Source organism: Mustela lutreola, chromosome 1 (genome assembly GCF_030435805.1).
Source record: "Mustela lutreola isolate mMusLut2 chromosome 1, mMusLut2.pri, whole genome shotgun sequence".
Taxonomy (NCBI): Eukaryota; Metazoa; Chordata; class Mammalia; order Carnivora; family Mustelidae; genus Mustela; species Mustela lutreola.
The window spans coordinates 4,838,673-4,858,761 of NC_081290.1; the positions used below are offsets into that span (position 1 = coordinate 4,838,673).

General features: G+C 36.6%; 1 long non-coding RNA gene across 3 annotated transcripts in view; it reads right to left on the reverse strand.

The window, feature by feature from the left end:
- LOC131821067 (uncharacterized) overlaps positions 1-17,026 on the reverse strand; it is an 88,792-nt gene extending 71,766 nt beyond the window's left edge. For all 3 annotated transcript variants that reach the window (XR_009349835.1, XR_009349827.1, XR_009349844.1), the window contains exon 1: positions 10,242-17,026. This is a non-coding gene — a long non-coding RNA (uncharacterized LOC131821067). The remainder of the gene's footprint in view (positions 1-10,241) is intronic.
- Between the last annotated feature and the right edge of the window lie 3,063 nt (positions 17,027-20,089).

Genomic DNA, 20,089 nt, shown 5'->3' on the forward strand with positions numbered 1-20,089 from the left:
TCCACTGACTGATGAATGGATAAAGAAGATGTGGTTATTATATAAAATGGAATATTAGCGAGCCATAAGAAAGAGTGAAATCCTGCCACTTGCAATGGCAAACACTGCTCCTGCTGTGCAGGGAGCCTGAAGCGGGGCTGGATCCCAGGAGGCTGGGAACACGAGCTGAGCAGAAGGCAGACACTTAACCGACTGAGCCACCCAGGTGTCCCCAGACTTCTGACTACAGAGAACAAACTGATGGTTCCCAGGAAGGCCGGTGTTGGAGGGGTGGGTAAAATAGGCGTCCGGGATTAAGAAGTGCCCTTGCTGTGATGGGCACTGGGTGTTGTATGAAAGTGTTGAGTCACTATCTTGTACACCTGAAACCAATACACTAAATGTTAACTAACTGGAATGTCCATAAAATCTTAAATTTAAAGAAAGGATGAATATCCTTCTGCTTGTGGGGAATTAGGAGCTAATCATGGCATCAGAGAAGGTAGGCCAGAGGTCTTTGGCTGTCACATAATTTTTTCCATTCTTTCTCTTAAAAATAATATACTGAGCACATACCATGTGCTTGCTCTTCAAGGAGCTTTTAGTCTAATTAGTTAAATCACAGAATTAAGAACAGACACAACTCCTACCTTTGTAGTTCTAGTTATGAGAGATAAGTTATTAATAAATGATAAAAATGCATCGTTTAACTATATATAAAATACAGTTCAGTAAGTACTAATATTACACATGTAAATGTACAATGAGAATTCACAGGAGTGGCACCTAATTTGGACTTGGCATTTTAGGGAAGATTTCCCGGAAGAAATGAAATCTAGGCTGAGACCTGAACAGGAATTTACCTGGCAAAGTGGTAGGGAAGAATTTTTCCAAGTGGAAGTCACAACATACACAAAGGCTAGAGGAGAGAATGCATGACATCTTTGGGAAATAACCTCAAATAAATCAGGACGCATGGAATTCAGAGTAGGGTTAAATGAAATGAGGCTGGAGGTAAGTATACCTTATTAACGTGGGTCTTGAAGGGCGAGGCAAGGTGCAACCAACCAAGGATCTCAAACAATGGGGTGATACAACCAGGCACCCCATACTGTCTGCCTTGGGGAGAATGCGCAAGAAGGGCAGAGTCTACAGAAAGGAAAATAAAGAGCTGAGCTGTCCGTTGTAGCCACCAGCCACATGTAACTGCTGAGTTTCCAAACGTGACTAGCACGAACTGAGGCAGCCAGAAGTATGAGATACAGGCTGGATTTCAAAGACTTAGTACAAAAGTAATGACATAAAATATCAATAATTTATGCATATATTATACTGATTATATGTCAAAATTATAGTATTCTTGACCCATTGGGCTAAATAACAATATATTACCAAAACTAATTTCACTTATTTTGCCTTATATTTTGTAATGTGGCTATCAGAAATTTTGAAATTTCCTATGTGATTTGGGTTTGTGGCTTGGATTATATTGCATCTTACTGAACAGTGCTGAGTTAAAGGGCTATTTCGGCAATCTGGATAAGATGATAAAGGCTTAAGTTACACGCAATTTGAGGGAAGTGGCCTTACTTAAGAGATCTACAGAATTGGGGTAATTGGGTCGCGCTGCTGCTGGGTGAGAAAAGAGAAATGAACAGTAAGACTGGAGGTACATGGCTTGGGCAACCGAGTGGGTATTAGTGACCTTTAGTAAGATAGGAGAGGAGCAGGAGGAGCAGATTTAAGAGGAAGATACTGAGTTCGCTTCTGGATAACTGAATTTGAAATCCTTACACCCAGTTGGAAAAGTTAGGGAGGCAGATGCACATGTGCATGTGGAGCTCAGGAGACAGAGGTGGTCAATTTACATATATGGGCAACATCAGTCTACAAGTGACATTTAAGGCCATGGGTACAACTGAGAGTGCCCAGAGACACGGGGCCTGAGGAGTGACCTGTTGCAAATACAGACTTCAGGACACCTGGGTGGCTCAGCGGGTTAAGATTCTGCCTTCGGCTCAGGTCATAATCTCAGGGTCCTGGGATGGAGCCCTGCATCAGGCTCTCTGTCCATCTGGGAGCCTGCTTCTCCTCTCTCTCTGCTTGCCTCTCTGCATACTTGTGATTTCTCTCTCTCTCTGTGTCAAATAAATAAATAAAATTTTTTAAAAATTACAGTCTTCATAGGCTATATGCAAATACTAATATATACTCCAAGATTGTGTTTTGAATAACATTAGTCTCACAAGACAGTCCTAAGAAAAAAATTCTGGGGGTGCCTGGTGGCTCAGTCGGTTAAGCATCTTCCTTCAGCTCAGGTGATGATCTCAGGGTCCTGCAATCAAGCCCCACATCCAATTCCATGCTCAGTGGGGGGGGGGGGTCTGTATCTCCCTTCCCCCCGCCCCTCTCGCCACCACCATGCTCACATGCTAGCGTCTCCCTCTCTCTCAAATAAAGATCTTTAAAAAAGAACAAAGAAAAAAATTCTGTGGTAAAATGTGAAAAATACCACCTACTAGGGCTTATATAATACACACTAACATATTAATCTATTAACGATTCTGAGAAGTCAGGTAGTAAAGAAACCTCTTTAGCATTTTCATCATACAAGATTTTTTCCATAGATTTTCATCACATAAGATTACAGAAAACTTCCTTCTCTCCAATAACACTTATTAACATCTTTGAAAAAAATACAATTTGAGAAGTGTTTTTCTATAGTAATGTAACCCTTCAGTAGGATAAAAGATCAAATAAAAGTATATCAAAAGTATGACATTTAGGGCAGATTTACAAAAAAAAAAAAACACTTTGGAATTTCTGTCAAACAGATATGTTTTCCAATGTAGGTTCCTCTGTGTAAGCCTCAGCAAATTTGGTGGTGGTGGGGGGGGACATTTTAATGCTATCTAGAATTCAAAGTACTCAAAATAAAATACCAGATTCTCTATAGTTTATTCTCAATGCTAAAGAACTTGTAAACTCGTAACAAAGCAAAATTCTTGTTTAAGTCTGAATATGGGATATCTGATGATCTAATAAAAGATCACCTCATGAAAACAAAGTTTAAAGGACAAAAAAAAACCTTCTAAGGTATCCACTAGAGTTAACAGGAGGCAAAATTTGGGTTTTTTTCCTCATAAACTGCGTATTAGGTCAAAAAATGTACAAACCACTATAATTTCTATTACGGTGCATTTGGTGTGTGGGTTCAAAAAATGAGTTGGGTGATAACACACCTTGTAAGGGGCAGCAGACGGCACAATAATTTCGGCTGCTTAGCAACTAATATGTCATCCACTATGGGCACGGCCTAGATTCCCATGCTAATGTACAGCATTAGAACACTTGACAATAAAAAGCTCCAGGCTCCTGGGTGGCTCAGTCAGTTAAGCATCTGTCTTTGGCGGAGGTCATGATCCCAGAGTCCTGGGATCAAGTCCCTCATTGGGCTCCCTGCTCCGGGGGAACCTGCTTCTCTCTCTGCCTCTGCCTCTCTGGCTCTCAGTTGCTCATGAATAAATAAATAAGTAACTTAAGAAAATAAATCAAACACACACAAAAAATCAATAAACAGCTCTAACTAGTCGCTGGTTTAGGTATAAGAATCAGGCATCCCACAAATAACAGGCCATATCTAAACAAAAGAATTCAAGCTTAAATTTTAAATTTTCTTTGGATTTAAGATATCTTAAAATGCTATAGTTTTAAAAACCACTTTAAAAGCTGAATTATGATTGGAGGTTAATGTGATGGTGATCATTTCACAATATATACAAATATTGAATCACTGTATTGTACATCTGGAACTAATAAAACGTACGTCAATTATAGCTTAATATTAAAAAATCTGAACCATGCCATCACTTTGTGTTTCTGCAGTATATTTTACAGATGTTGAATAAATTGGATCTTACTTTTCCTCAAAAAATTCCTACACAGGGGGCACCTGGATGGCTCAGTTTGTTAAGCAACTGCGTTCAGCTCAGGTAATGATCCTGGAGTCCCAGGATCGAGTCCCACATCGGGCTCCCTGCTCTGCAGAGAGTGCTTCTCCCTCTGAACTTCTCCCTCTCATGCTCTCTCTCTCAAATAAATAAAATCTTAAAAAAAAAAAAATCCTACACAGTGGATAAGAAATGGGGAGAAAGAAAAACACAGGCCATTATCTAGTGCTTGGACTTACTAGCTGATTGATCTTAAGTGAAAATTTTACCGACTCTCTATTTCTGCATTAGTAAATTAATATCAGTCCTACTCACTGTACATACTAAATATATTAAGCCATAATACATATGTTTGTTGTGAGGACCAAAACAAAACAAGAGATTTTACTAGAAATGTAAGCTCAATGAATGCACAGTTTTTTGTTTTTTGTTTTTGTTTTTCTTGTTGTGGTTGTTCAATGATGTATCTGTCATATCTAGAGGGGTACCTGGCCCACAGTGAACACTCAGTAAATGCTATAAAGATGTTCTACTATAGAGATGTAATGTATTATATGTAAGATATCATTATTATTCACTAAACTGTGGAAGGCAAAAAAGGCAGAAAGAGGGTAATTGTTCAAGTTATTTCCTAAGTCAGAATGTAATTAAGGCTGATTTTCGAGGTCTAGGCATTTTATTTATCTGGTCATTCAGCAATTTTTTTAGAGTGCAAATATATGCCAAGAAAGGTTCTAGGTACAGGATATAGCATGGTAAGAAATATATACATGAGAGTCCAACATGGGACATGGCATTAAACAGACGAACATAAAAAATGAATTTTAATAGGAGCTATAAAGAATGAAGAGCATCTGATGAGAGAATAAGAGGGTTTCCTAATTTACATCTAGACTAAAAGTTTAAGCTAAAATTTACGAACAAAAGTAGTTCAAGGACACCTGGGTGGCTCAGTTGGTTAAGCTGCTGCCTTCGGCTCAGGTCATGATCCCAGGGTCCTGGGATAGAGTCCCACATCGGGCTCCTTGCTCAGCAGGAGCCTGCTTCTCCCTCTGCCTCTGCCTGCCACTCTGTCTGCCTGTGCTCACTCTGATAAATAAATAAATAAATAAATAAATAAATAAAGAAAGAAAGAAAGCAAGCAAGCAAGCAAGCAAGCAAGCAAGCAGCTCATTTTGGCAAGACGTGTATTTTAAGAGAATGTTCATTCATTTTTATACATACCACTATTTCTAGCTATCACCAAATTAGGAGAAACTTATTATCATTGAGAATTAACAATCCAAGACAGATCTATTAAAATAAAAATTTGGAGAAGCAACAACAGCATCATTCACTCACTCCTGTCATTTTAGTTCTCACAACCAGATGCTCAAAGATATTTGCTGCCCTCAATATTAAAACTTGGCTCTAAGTCTCAAAACATGCCCTCAAAATGATATACTATCCTAAGAACAAACTTACACCATGACTTACTTTCAGTTAAGTCAGTCAGTCAAAGGATTCCATTGTTCTGAATTTTATTCTTTTAAAATATTGTGGGTTATCGTTGTTCTACTCAAACATTATTTTCCCCTGGGAACACATATTTGTTAAGTGATTAGCTTTCTCATTGAAAAAGAATTTCTCCCGAACTCAAGACATATAACAAAGGCTCTGGTTGATTATACCTTTGAGTTACCAATGAATCCACTGAGATGATTTGATAAGTCCAGCTGCTTTTACTGGTTAATGTAGGCTTTCAATCAATGCAAAATTGCTTTCTTCCTTGTAGGCAATATTGGGAGAAGAGCAAGAGTTGACATCAACCTTTTATTTTTAAATGACCATAAAGAAAGGGAACATTGTATTTCAGATTAAAGAGCAACTGTTGGTAGATATGCTCTTAGCCTGACACGTCTGACAATTCAAGTTGTAAGGTCAGATATTGCTGGTTTTCAGTAACTTTTTGAAACCTTAAAAAAATAATACTAAAGGCAGAATCATTTTACTAAACAATCTAAGAGAATAGAATAATTAAGCCTTTGTGGGAAAAATGGATTTATATGACAAGGCTAGTGGAGGTAGAAAAATGGACTTAACTACTCATTAGAAAAGGTGTGATAGATTTTTTTTTTTTTAAATCTCTTGTAAGGGGTAAGTTTTCAGAAGCTTTCTGTTAAATAAAATAGTTTGTTACTCTAAGAAATTATAATTTACCACCTTAAGTAACTTTGTCCCAGAATTATTAATTTCTATTTAAATCAGCTTTGAGGAATAACTTACATAAAATAAAATGCACCCCCATCTTAAGCAGTCATTTCTTCTATAACTCAGCACAAATATTCCTAAAAATCACAGTGCTATGCAAAGTACCACAATAAAACACAAAGGGCCGAGGGGAAATTGGGGTTAGGAAAGCAAGGAAAGGAGAGGAAGGAAGGCAAGGGGGAGGAGAAGCAGAGGAAAAGGTACTGCCTGATAAAGAGGTAGCACACTTGAACGACTTTAAACCAGCTAGCACTAACGGACATTTATGGAACACCCTACCCCAAAATAGCAGAATCTACATTCTTCTCAAACGCACATAGCCGATGAGTCAAGGAGTCAAAGAAGAAAGCACAAGGGAAATTGGAAAATACTTTGAGATGAGTGAAAATAAAAATACAATCAACTAAAACTTATGGGACACAGCTTGAGCAGTACTTAAGGAAAAACGTACAGGTTTAAGTGACTTCATTAAAGAAGAAAAAAGACATCAAATCAACAACCTAACCTTCTACCCTAAGACAATAGAATAAGAGGAGTAAATTAAATCTAAAGCACGCAGAAAGAAGGTCATCTTAGGGCACTTGGGTGGCTCAGTGGCTAAGCATCTACTTTCAGCTCAGGTCATGATCCCAGGGTCCTGGGATCAAGTCCCGAATCAGGCTCCTTACCCCTCGGGAAGCCTGCTTCTCCCTCTCCCACTCCCCCTGCTTGTGTTCCCTCTCTTGCCGTCTCTATCTCTGTGTCAAATAAATAATAAAAGTAAAACCTTAAAAAGAAAGAAAGAAAGAAAGACATAATAGATTAAAGTGGTAATAAATCACTAGAAAATAAAAAACAATAAGGACAACTAATAAAACCAAGACTTGGTTTAAAGTCTTGGTTTGAAAAAAATCAATAAAACTGACAAACTAAATTTAAACTAGATTATACAAGCAAAGAGAAGACTCAAATCAACAAAAGCAGGAATGACAGAGTAGACATTACTACTGACCATATAGAAATGCATAATAAGAACAGACCAGGGGCACCTGGGTGGCTCAGTGGGTTAAAGCCTCTGCCTTTGGCTCGATCATGATTCCAGGGTCCTGGAATCGAGCCCCACAATGGGCTCCCTGCTTGGTTGGGGAGCCTGCTTCCCCCTCTCTCTCTGCCTGCCGCTCTGCCTATTTGTGATCTCTGTCTGTCAAATAAATAAATAAAATCTTAAAAAAAAAAAGAAAGAAAGAAAAATAAGAACAGATCAGTGCTTACCAGAGGTGGGGTGGCTGAAATGGGTGAAGATAGTAAAAAATACAAACTTCCAGTTATAAGATGAATAAGTTCTGGGGATGTAATATACAGCATGGTGACTACAGTTAACATTATTATATTATATATTTGAAAGTTGCTAAGAAGTTCCCATTATAAGAAAAAAATGAATTATGTGTAGTAATGAATGTTATCTAAACTTATTGTGGTAATCATTTCATAATACATAAATCATTATACTGTACACCTAAAACTAATATAATGTTATATGTCGATTATAACTCAATTTTATGTCCCACATGTCTGGGTTGCCTGGGTGGCTCAGTTGGTTAAATGTCTGACTCTTAATTTTAGCTCAAGTCATCATCTCAGAAGAAATGTAAATCAAGGGGCGCCTGGGTGGCTTGGTGGGGTTAAAGCCTCTGCTTTCCACTCAGATCATGATCCCAGGGTCCTGGGACTGAGCTCCCGCATCGGGCTCTGCTCAGTGGAGAGCCTGCTTCCCCCTTTCTCTCTGCCTGCCTCTCTGCCTACCTGTGATCTCTGTCTGTCAAATAAATAAATAAAATCTTAAAAAAAAAAAAGAAATGCAAATCAAAACCACAGTGAGATACCAGTTCACACCCACTAAAACAGCTACATTTTTAAAAAATCCAGATAATAACAAATGTTGGTGAGAATGTGGAGAAATTGGGAGTCCTCACACATCGCCAGTAGTATTAGATGATCCAGCCACTTTGGAAAACAGTCTGGTATACCCTCCACAGACAAAACAGAGTAACCATTTGATCCAGCAATCCCACTGCTATGTAAATATTCAGGAGAAATTGTAACATATGTCCAAACATAAGAGACTCAACTACAGGAAACAAACTGAGGGCCGCTGGAGGGGAGGTGGGTGGGGAGACGGGGTAACTGGGTGATGGACATTAAGGAGGGCACTTGATGTGATGGGACTGGGTGTTGTATGCAACCGATGAGTCACTAAATTATACCTCTGAAACTAGTAATACACTATACGTTAATTAAATTTAATTTAAAAATATGTCCATACAAAAACCTGTATGCAAATGTTTAAAGTACTATTGTTCATAATAGCCAAATGATGGAAATAATCCAAATGTCCATTAGCAGAAGAATGGACAAACTGTGATGTAGCCATACAATGGAATATTACTCAACAATAATAAATGAAGTACTCATACATGCTATAGCATAAACCTTAAAAACATGCTAAATGAAAAAGACAGTCACAAAAAACCATATATGATTCCATTTACATGAAATGTCAAGAATAGGCAAATTTTTAAAAATAGAATATTTAGTGGTTACCTAGGGCTGGGGAATTTATGTTAGGAAAACAAGGAATGAATGGATAGGAAATTGCCTTTGGGGGTTATAGATTTTTTTTCAAACGGATGATAGTAATGATTGCACAACTCTGAATATATTTTTTAAAAAACTGTACACTTTAAATGGGTGCATTGCATGGTATGTCACCTATATTTTAATAAATCTTCTATAATATTTTCAATTAAATATGAACTGCATAAACAAGAGAAAAATCAATTAATCTAAAGCTGTTTTTTTAAAAAGATCGATAAAATAATAAACTTCCAGCTTAGAAGGACCAAAAAAAAGAAGACACAAATTACTCAAGTATAGAAAAGAGGGCCATCACCATAGATACATCAATACTAAAAGATAATAAAGATACACTTTAAAGACACTTATTGCAACAAATTTGATAATTTAGAAGAAATAGACAAAACCAAAACTGACACAAGAAAACATTTTTTAAAAAACCCTAATTAGCCCTGCATCATTTGAATAAATTAGTCATTTAAAATATTCCCACAAAAAATACCCTTCCAGATGGAGTCACTGGTTAACATTTATCCAATATTTGAGGAAGACATAATAGTATCTTACTGAAAGTTTCAGAAAATAGGAGTATTTCCCAATTCATTTTGAATCCAGCATTATCCTGATGCTAAAAGTAAAGCTATTACTAAAAAAATAAAAAATTAAGACCAATATCTCTCCTGAATCTTGCTGGAAAAGTTTCTAATAAAATCTTATCAAATCTAGGGGCACCTGGGTGGATCAGTGGGTTAAGCCTCTGCCTTCAGCTCAGGTCATGATCCCAGTGTCCTGGGATCGAGCCCCTCATCGGGCTCTCTGCTCAGCAGGAAGCCTGCTTCCTCCTCTTCCTCCTCTCTCTCTCTCTACCTGCTTCTCTGCCTACTTGTGATCTCTGTCTGTCAAATAAATTAAAAACAATTTTTTTAAATCTTATCAAATCTAAATTGCAACCTATAAAAAAGAAAATGCAGCAGGACCAAGTGGGATTTATCTCAGAAGCAGAAAGCTGGTCTAACATTTTAAAACAACCAATGTAATTCACCATGTTAACTAAAAAAGAAAATCCATATGGTTCTCTATACAAGTGTGGAAAAGCACTTGATAAAATTTAACACTTACCATGAACAACAATAACAAAAAATTCTTAGCAAACTAGAAATAAAAAAGAACTTCCTCAACCTTTCTCTTGCTGAGAGCCATTAAAGAAAATTTAAATGAACTGAGATAGATACCTATCATGGATTAGAAGATGATATTGTTAACGTACCAGTTCTCTCTAAATTAAAATGCAGATTCAATGAAATCTTCAATCAAAATACAACAGCCCATTTTGTAGAAACTGACAAGCTGATTCTAAAATTTACATAGGAATATGAATGGCCTAAAACAGCCAGAACAAATTTTAAAAATAAAGTTGGAGTGCTTACATTATCTGACATTAAGACTTACCATAGGGGCGCCTGGGTGGCTCAGTGGGTTAAAGCCTCTGCCTTCGGCTCAAGTCCATGATCCCAGTGTCCTGGGATCAAGCCCCGCATCGGGCTCTCTGCTCGGCAGGGAGCCTGCTTCCCTTCCTCTCTGCCTGCCTCTCTGCCTACTTGTAATCTCTGTCAAATAAATAAATAAAAATCTTAAAAAAAAAAGACTTACCATAAATTATAGTTATCAAGACAGTGCAGTATTAGTATATAGACAGATAAATAGGTCTATGGAACAAAATGGAGAGTTCAAAAATACACCTATACGTACACGATTAATTAATTTTGACCAAGGTGCCAAAGATGGGAGAACAGATGGTCTTTTCAACAAATGGTGTGAGAAAAATTAGATTTACATGGAAAAAAATCCACTTCAATCATACCAGGCAAAAAAAAAAAAATCTGTCTGAAATAAATCAGAAACCTAAAAATGAAGGTTAAAACTTATAAACCTTATAGAAGAAATGTAATACAGCAAAATATAGAAGAAAACTTTTGCAACTTTGGGAAGGGAGAAGATACCTTAGGACATAGAAAGCATTGATCATTCAAGAAATATTAATAAAACAGATAGGAAGCTTGTAAAGTCCACTCTTTGACATAACTAAGAAAATGAAAAGTCAGTCTACAACTTGAAGAAAATATCTGCAACATATATATTACAAGGGACTTGAAACCAGATTATATAAAGTACTCTCATAACTGAATAATAAAACAACCTATTTTTTAAAGAGCAAAACATTTGAACAGACACCTTGTTCTAATTACAAAAGAAGATATGAGAACATCTAATTAGCACATGAAAAGAAGCTCAACATCATTAGTCACCAGAGAAATGCAAATTGAAATCACAATGATACCACTACACACCCACCAGAATAGCTAAAATTAAACAGATGAAAAACCCAACTGAGGATATGAAGTAATTTCAACTTTTAGACATCGCTGGTGGGAGTATAAGATGGTACAACCACTTTGTAGACCTATACGGTTGTTTCTTAAGAAAGTTGTCAGTTACCATATGACCTAGCACTTCCATTATTCAACCGAGGGAAATGAAAGCAAATGTCCACAAAAAAACTTGTACATGAATATTCACAGAAGTCTTATTCATAATAGCCCCAAACTGGAAACAACACAAATACCCCTCTGTTGAATGGATAAATACACTTGGCATATCTATATGAGGGAATATATTTCAGCAATAAAAAAAGGACAATGTATTCGATATACACAGCAACACAGATGAATTTCAAAACATTATTCTAAGGAAAAGAAACCAAACATAAAATACAAGTATCCCATCACATGATCCAGTTATATGAAAATGTAGAGCAAGAAAAACTAGTGACAGAATGCAAATCTAATATTGCTTGAGCCTAAGGCAGAAATTAGTACAAAGTGTACTAAGTAAACTCTTTGAGGTCATGGAAATGATCTGCATCTTGATTTTCATCATAGTCACATGAGTATAAACTTCTGTCATACTCAGTGAACTGTGCAATCAGTTCGCAAATTTGTTCTAATGCAGTAAAGAAAAATTTAATATAACTTAAATTTTGATTTTATGTGTGATTTCATGCACTAAAAAACACCAGATGAATACAGAAAATTATACCCAGCTGAAGTGAGATCTGTCAATCTTTATGCTACCACTTTCATATATTTTACTTCAAACTCTAAATCCCACCATAAACTGTGACTACATTTGCTTTTAAAAGGTAATTTTTTTAAATGAGATAAAAATGAAAAAAAAAAAAATCCAGAGGCACCTGGAAGGCTCAGTTGGTTAAGCATCTTGTCTTCGGCTCAGGTAATGATCCTAGAGTCCCAGGATGGAGCCCCACATTGGGGTCCCTGCTGGGTGAGAAGTCTGCTTCTTCCCCTGCTCCTCACCCTTGTGCTCTCTAAGTAAATAAATAAAATCTTTTTAAAACTGGAAAAAATCTCATATTTTCCCCCATATTTACCACTTCCGGCATTCTTCGTTCACTTGTACGGAATGAGGTTTATATCTGGTATCATTTTTCTTCCTGTAGAAGAACTTCTTTTAACATCTCTTGTAATTCGGGTTTCCTGGAAAAACTCTTCGCTTTTGTCTGCCCCAAAATGTCTTCATGTTGTTCTCATTTTTAAAGGATATTTTCACTTGACATAGAACCCTAGGTTAACTTTTTAAGAGTATATTAAAGTTATCATTCCATTCCTTGTTTTGCCTTATTTCTGACAAAAAATCAGTAGTGATTTTATCTTGGTACCCCAGTATTTAATATTTCTTTTTTCCCTCTGGCTGCTTTTCAGAGCTTCACTTTATCAGTGGTTCCCCACAATTGGAATATGATATGACTTATAATAGTTTTCCTTTCCATTATCCTGTATGGAATTTGTTGAGTTTCTTAGTTTTAGGAATCCGTTCTCATCTTGTCTGAAAAAAATTAATCCACTTTTCCTTCAACTCTTTTCTCTTTCTCCTCTCCCTGATCTTTTCAGGAATTCCAATTACACATACATTAGATCACTTGGACTATTTTTCAGGTCACTGAGAATGTGTTCTTTTTATTACTACTTTTTTTTTTTTTTCTGTAGTTCAATCTGAATAGTTTCTATTGCAATATCTTCAAGTTCACTATTCTTTTCTTCTGCAGTGCCTAAGCAGCTGATAATCCAGAGGTGAATTTCCCACTCAGATACTGAATTTTGAGCTCTGAAGTTCCCTTTTCAATATCTTCCACCTCTCTCATTATGTTCATGTTTTCCATAACATACATATATGTATATATGTATAATAGTTAAAGTTCAGTGTTATCTGCTACTACATTAATCTCATTTCAGATCAGTTTCTTTTGATTTTCTTCTTTGCATTTTCCTGTTTATTTGCATGTCATGATTGTTATTGGGTATTAGACACCATAAATCCTATGTTCTTAAGATTTTAGATTTTGTTTTATTCATTTGAAATGTTGAATTTGGCAGGCAGTTGCCCACTAATCAGTGTGATCCTGGGGCAGAGGGAAAGGCAGGTTTCCCGAAGAGCAGGGAGCCTGATGTGGGGCTCGATCCCAGAACCCTGGGATCATGATCTGAGCTGAAGGCAGAAGCTTAACAACTGAGCCACCCAGGCGCCCCACACCCAAGATTTTCAATGACGTCTTGCTACTCTGGTGGCAAAACCTCAAATCTCTCCCCCACCATGGGTAAGCTCTGGGAATTGTACAATTTACAGTTCCCAGTAACAGCTTTTTGTCAGACATTATGGCACTTCATTCTATGCATGTGCTCTTTAGCAAACAACGAAAGCCCTTTTGACACCCCTGCAGATTCCTAGAGCTTCTCTACAGAGCACCTATATGTCTGGGTGCTGTGCCCCCACAAACTGAAGATGCCACAGATATGGGATATCTGATTTCAGTGTCTCCTAGCAAAACTTAATTTGACCTATGAAGCTGTAGCAACCCTTTCAGAATTTTTGCTAGTCCAAATGGAAAAAAAAATTATTAAATATTAAATAGAAAGGAAAAAAGGAAATTTAAAAATGAAACAATACTAAACTAAAAGTAAGCCAGCTCCTCAGTCACTATGATTAAGTAATAGATTTAAATTACAGCTTTCTAAGAATGAGTCTCATTTCTTTTGGCCTAATACAGGGCTGACAAACATGGCAACATTTTAGGAAGCTTTAAGACTCAGCAAATTACCTTATAACTTGAGGTATAGGATGAAAAAAAGTGTCTTAATGTGACACCACACTTGCAAACAACAGTAGAGCACTGGATTGAGGGAAAAAAAAAAATCTGAAACCATGTATAAGTCAGTAGGAATGAATTCTGTGATTCACACCATCTGTTGCAATTTGCCTGGTCAGAGATGGGGGATGATAGAATGTAAGCCATGAATTTGCAGTCCTAATCCTAGGTTGAGTAGTAATATTTGAAATTGCATAATGTACCAGAAACAATACTTTCAAAACTTTAGAGGACTAATTTTATTGAATTTTGGGATTCAGCTTTAAAATGGGGGTAATGTTCAAACCCAGGTTCTAGAGTCTGACAGAGAAACCTTCATTACATGGAATAATCCAAACAAAATTAATCCATTCCCAGGGAGCCAGTAACTTGCTGGAATCAGAAAACAATTGATTTCCACCACCTTTTAATTTTCTAAGAAAAAATTATTTTATCAATTCCAGAAAACTCTAGATTACCATATACAACTTTAATCTGTGGAGAGTGATATCCTAAATTGTTTCCTCTACTAACAAAATTTTAAAATTCTTCAAGTATTACTAGACAATCTCCATTCAGCAAAATGGTTAAAATGAAAAAGATTTTGGCAATTATTGGCAAGGATATGGAGCAGGTGTAAGTCTCACATGTTCCTGGGAGTGTATATTGTCACAACTACTTTGAAAAACTGTTAAGCATTATTGACTATAATTGAGCATATACATAACTTATGATCCAGTAAATGCACTTCTTACATATATATCCAACAGAAATGCACATGTATGTTCACCAAAAGAAATGGACAAGATTATTAATAAGCAGCATTATTTGTAACCCTCAAAACCTCACCAGAATGTACAAGAATGTTCATATTAGCACTATTTGTAATAACCCAAACTGTAAACAATCCACATGTTCACCACCAGTAGAATGGAAAACCTGTGATACATCCACACAATGGAATACTCTATAGCAATTAGCATGTGAGTAAAATTACAGCTACACACAACAATATGATGAATTTCATACACATGCTATTGAGTGAATTAACTCAGACCTCCCCCCAAAATACTCATAATTATTATTCCATTTACATAAAGTTTAAAAAGTAATAAAACAAATATATGGTCTTAGAGGTCATGATATTGCTCACCTTGAATAGAAGTACTTTCTGAGGAAGGATGAAAGGGTTCCTGGTGTCTATTTCTAGTCTGTGCCCTAGGTACATACTCACTTTGGGAAAATTCATCAAAGTGTTCATATTTCTGAATTTAGGCTCTAAGTCGATGAAACTTGCCTTAAAATTACTGGGCAGTAAGAACAATGCACAAGTATATAGCAGAGCTGGAACCTGAATCCTTACAGTTTGACTCCAGGGTCTGTGATCTTAACCACTGTATTATTTTAGCGATCTACCTTAGAGAACTACTTGCCCATATTTACAAACACACGTAACAATTATGTTCATCGAAATGATATAGTGGGGGAAAAGCCTAAATGTCTAGCAATAGGAACTGGTAACATCCATCTGGTAATATGTAGGTACCAGGGTACCTTCCTATTATGGAGCAACATAAAAACTTAAAATATAGTAATTGTGGAATAATATTCCAGATATTGTTGAGTCAAAAGTTAATCATAAAACATCTTCTAACCATATGCCAACAGGCAATTGACTGTCCAGATGTGGGAACAGAATCTGTATCTAAGTAGAGAAGATTCACACGGAGCCACCGGAGGTTGGGCGGGGGATTCACACAAGTTTTGGTCCAACTGAAACTTTCTACCATGGAAATCTGTTCATGTGCTTATATTTAGCAAAATAAAATGGACATTTCTCCCCTCCAAAAAACAGATGGGCAACATTTTTTTCTGCATTCAAATAATATTTGCTATGTGTATAAAAATACTTTTGAATCACAAATATTGAGCACATAGAAGTTACTGATTTCACAGAAATCATAGGAGACCTTTAATAAAAATTCGAGGAATGAATGGGCCTTAGAAATTTGTTATCCCTTGGACCAGGGCTTCTAATTCTTCCTAAATACTTATCCAAGCTGTCGTGACCTAATGTGGTGGGCGCCTACTGGTTTTCCAGCACACAGCGGCTTCTTCTTTTGGTAAAAGCACTTCAATGATTTTCTGGGAACTTTTTTTGCTTTATTGCATGTCCTTTGGGTGAGATGATCAATTCTGTCTCATCCTGACCAAGGAGGGCTGTGTAAACTAAACCAGGCCACGCAGACTGTCTGCCTTGAAAACTTAAGTCTGGAGTGCAATGACATAAGGTCAGAAAATAGTGCTCATTCAGTAGCTCTCTGAGGAAACGGCCTACTGGCTCCTGCTACTTGGATTCCATGAGCTGCTTCCTATCCCGTCCTTTCCCAATATCATCGCTTTTCCTTAGATTCTGCCAATCATCCCAAATCCTTACGATGCACTCCTTCTCCGGTGAAGTCATTCAGTCGATTTCCACTGATGGGAGAATGCTGATAGGGCTGCATGTAAACATCCTCAGTAAGAAGGTCACCACTCCTTTGTAGGAGTCCACAGCACTAATGTGTTGCTTAACTGTGCCAGAATTTGGTTCTTTATAAAGTCTACATTAGTTCTAGCTCTACTTCTAGAGCTTCACAGTATCCAAGCTCCATCTTACAATGGTATGTATTTAAAAACTACTATCATTTATATCTAAATACTTTCTCAGCAAAAAAAACACATTTTCTCAATTAAAATATGTATGACTACTACACAGTCACAGAAATGGCTATAATAAATAAGTCAGACAATCCCAAATGTTGACAAGGATGTGGAGAAACCAGAACCTTCAAACCCTGTTGAAGGGAATATAAAATAGGAGAGCCACTTCAGAAAGCAGTTTATATATTTATATAATTTCTTAATGTTTTTAAATGGACTTTACAAATAATCACCTTCTGTAATGTCATCCTATGTCATGAAACCCATGAAATCATGGTCTTTATATACTGTATTTTTCTACGATACATTAAAGATATACTTAACTATTAATTTCAAAGATTTTTTTTTTTTTTTTATTTATTAATTTGACAGAGAGAAATCACAAGCAGACGGAGAGGCAGCCAGAGAGAGAGAGAGAGAGAGAGAGGGAAGCAGGCTCTCCGCCAAGCAGAGAGCCCGATGCGGGACTCGATCCCAGGACTCTGAGATCATGACCTGAGCCGAAGGCAGCGGCTTAACCCACTGAGCCACCCAGGCGCCCCATTAAAGATATACTTAACTATTAATTTCAAATGTGGTTCACTTGCCACTGAAATTCATGTCTTGTACCACTAAATGGTATATACTTATAGCCCTTTGAGAAACACTGGGTTTTTTCTACTTAAAAAAAATGTATACATTAAGTTTTCGTGAAAGCAATTACCTATTTAGGAAACAATAATATAAAATTTATGTAACATATGATTAGATACAGAAAGCTTTAGACCTTTCATTCAGCAAATATTTAGCGATGGTTTTTGATTCAAAAGGAAGTGACTAAAGAGCTGGTGATGTGGGAAACCACCAGAGCCAAGACGTCTCCCTTCTGCTCCGAACCCAACATGGCCACAGACACACTATTTCAGGGGAAAAGGAGACCTCCACAAAGAGAAAAGGGAAAAAAGGGAAGTACAACAAAGTGTTATGTAGCTATTTATGGGATTTTGGGTCGTTGTCTTTAAGTTTTTCAGTGTTCTTCCTTTCTCTACTTTGCCAAATTTATTTAATATGCTTCTATTTTTTAAAATAAAACAATATGGTAAAACTTTTTGTTCCTCTGGAAACATTCAGATAAAAATATTATTTCAACCTATTCCTTATTAACAGTTACGTTTCTAATTTTATATGTTGATTCAAAAATAAAAATTTTTAAGATACCAAATTCCTTATTTTTTTAAGTATTGTTATACACAGCCTCTTATAACTGTCACTGTGCACTAAGTTCTCAAAGCAATAGAAATAGATACTTGCCCATTAATACATGAAAAATATAGGTATCTGCCCAGTATTACATGAAAAATATAATAAAAACTAAAGCCCTCAATGGCCACAGTAGAACACCAAAACAATGGGTTCTAGGACCTAAAATATTCTTGTAATTATAGCTTGATTATTCTTAAAACGCTATAGGTTAAGAGATACAATAGATGAGATTTTTCAGAGAATCATGCAGCCTAATGGATAAGGCGTCTGACTCTGGATATATGGGACTTCCTTTTAATTACTCCAGCAGGTGTAAGGACAAACTGGGGGCTGGTGGATAGATGAACCGGATAGATGTAACTAGCACAACTGCGGGTAACGCTGATAATTGCTGAAGCTGAGTGATAAGTGAACAGGTGTTCCTTATTTTTTTTAATTTACTCTATGTTCGAGGTGCCTCTGGGTGGCTCAGTGGGTTAAAGCCAATGCCTTCGGCTCAGGTCATGATGCCAGGGTGCTGGAATCGAGCCCCGAGTCGGGCTCTCTGCTCAGTGGGGAGCCTGCTCCCCCCCCACCTCTGCTTGCCTCTCTGCTTACTGGTGATCTCTGTCAAATAAATTAAAAAATTAAAAATTAAAAAAAAATTTAAAAATTTACTGTATGTTTGAAAAATTCTATGATAAAAGTTAAAACAAAACGCACTACATACGACAACTAAAGCAAACTCCACGGTATGTCCAAAACAGAATAAAATGAATAAATAAAAAAGACCTATTATAAAACAAAGGTCCAAGTGGTCTATACAGTAATTTTGCTTTTTTATCTTTATAGTCCAATGAAAAAACAAGTATTTACCAATAAGCTCAAGGCTATTTAAAGTTGTATGATAGGTTATGATCGCCACCTCCTGGACACTGTGATTAACTGCTTGCTACAGAAAAACAATCACTAGAGGAATAAATGCCCCCAACTCCCGCCAAGCATCTGGTCCTTCACTAGCCAATTCGTAATCGTACCATTAAACTTAAGTTCACATGTATGTCTATATTAGTAATATTAATTAGTGTTATATTACATAACTTCTAGCGAAATGAAATGCCACCTGCAAAAAGTATATCATAAAATTTTGTCAGAAAGTATAGTGGTGATCATTTTATGGTGTCCTTATTTTACAGAAGATTCCAGATTTTGAACTGTTTTTTTTTTTCACAGAGAACCCAGAATTTAAATTATTTACACATAGAGATAGACCAGAAACCTATAATTAATCCTGGTTCTTAAATTTGGTACATTATCTTTTTACTATCCCAGTTTTAAGAGATACTTGTTATTTTAATTGCAAATTTTACTTTTCTTTATAACCTAATTGTATATACCAGTGAATCTCAGTCCTGGTGCATTAGAATTACCTGTGGAAATTTTTCTTTCTTTCTTTTTCTTTTTTTTTTTTTTAAAGTAGGCTCCATGCCCAACAAGGGGCTTGAACTCACAACACTGAAATTAAGAGTTGTGTGCTCTACTGAGCCAGCCAGGTGCCCCTAGAATTTTTAAATAAACTGTTGCTGGTACCACAGCCAGAGTTGTTTTTTGTTTGTTTGTTTTTTAATCTAGCCAGGATTAACAGAGCCATTGGTAAGTAGCAGGGGTGTCCCATGAAACGGCAGTACCACACCTGGGAATTTGTTAGAAATGAAAATTTTCAAGGGCTACCAACGACTGCTAAGCAGAACCCAGAAATTTGTGACTGTGAGCCTACCAGGTGATATCCTTGGATGCAGGCTAAAGTTTGGATATCCCTGGTACTTAGTATAAAATTTTTAAGTTTTTTTTTTAAAGATTTTATTTATTTATTTGACAGAGAGAGATCACAAGAGGCAGGCAGAGAGAGAGGAGGTAGCAGGCTCCCTGCCAAGCAGAGAGCCCAATGTGGGGCTTGACCCCAGGACCCTGGGATCATGACCTGAGCTGAAGGCAGAGGCTTTAACCCAATGAACCACCCAGGCACCCCAATTTTTAAGTTTTTAATCTCTTTAAATAGAAGATTTAATTTTCTGTTCTCTAAGAAGAATATAAAATGATAATACAAAAGAGAAAGATATTTACATTAAGGGTAATCTAGCACGGTTCTATTTTTTTCCAGAAATAAACCATT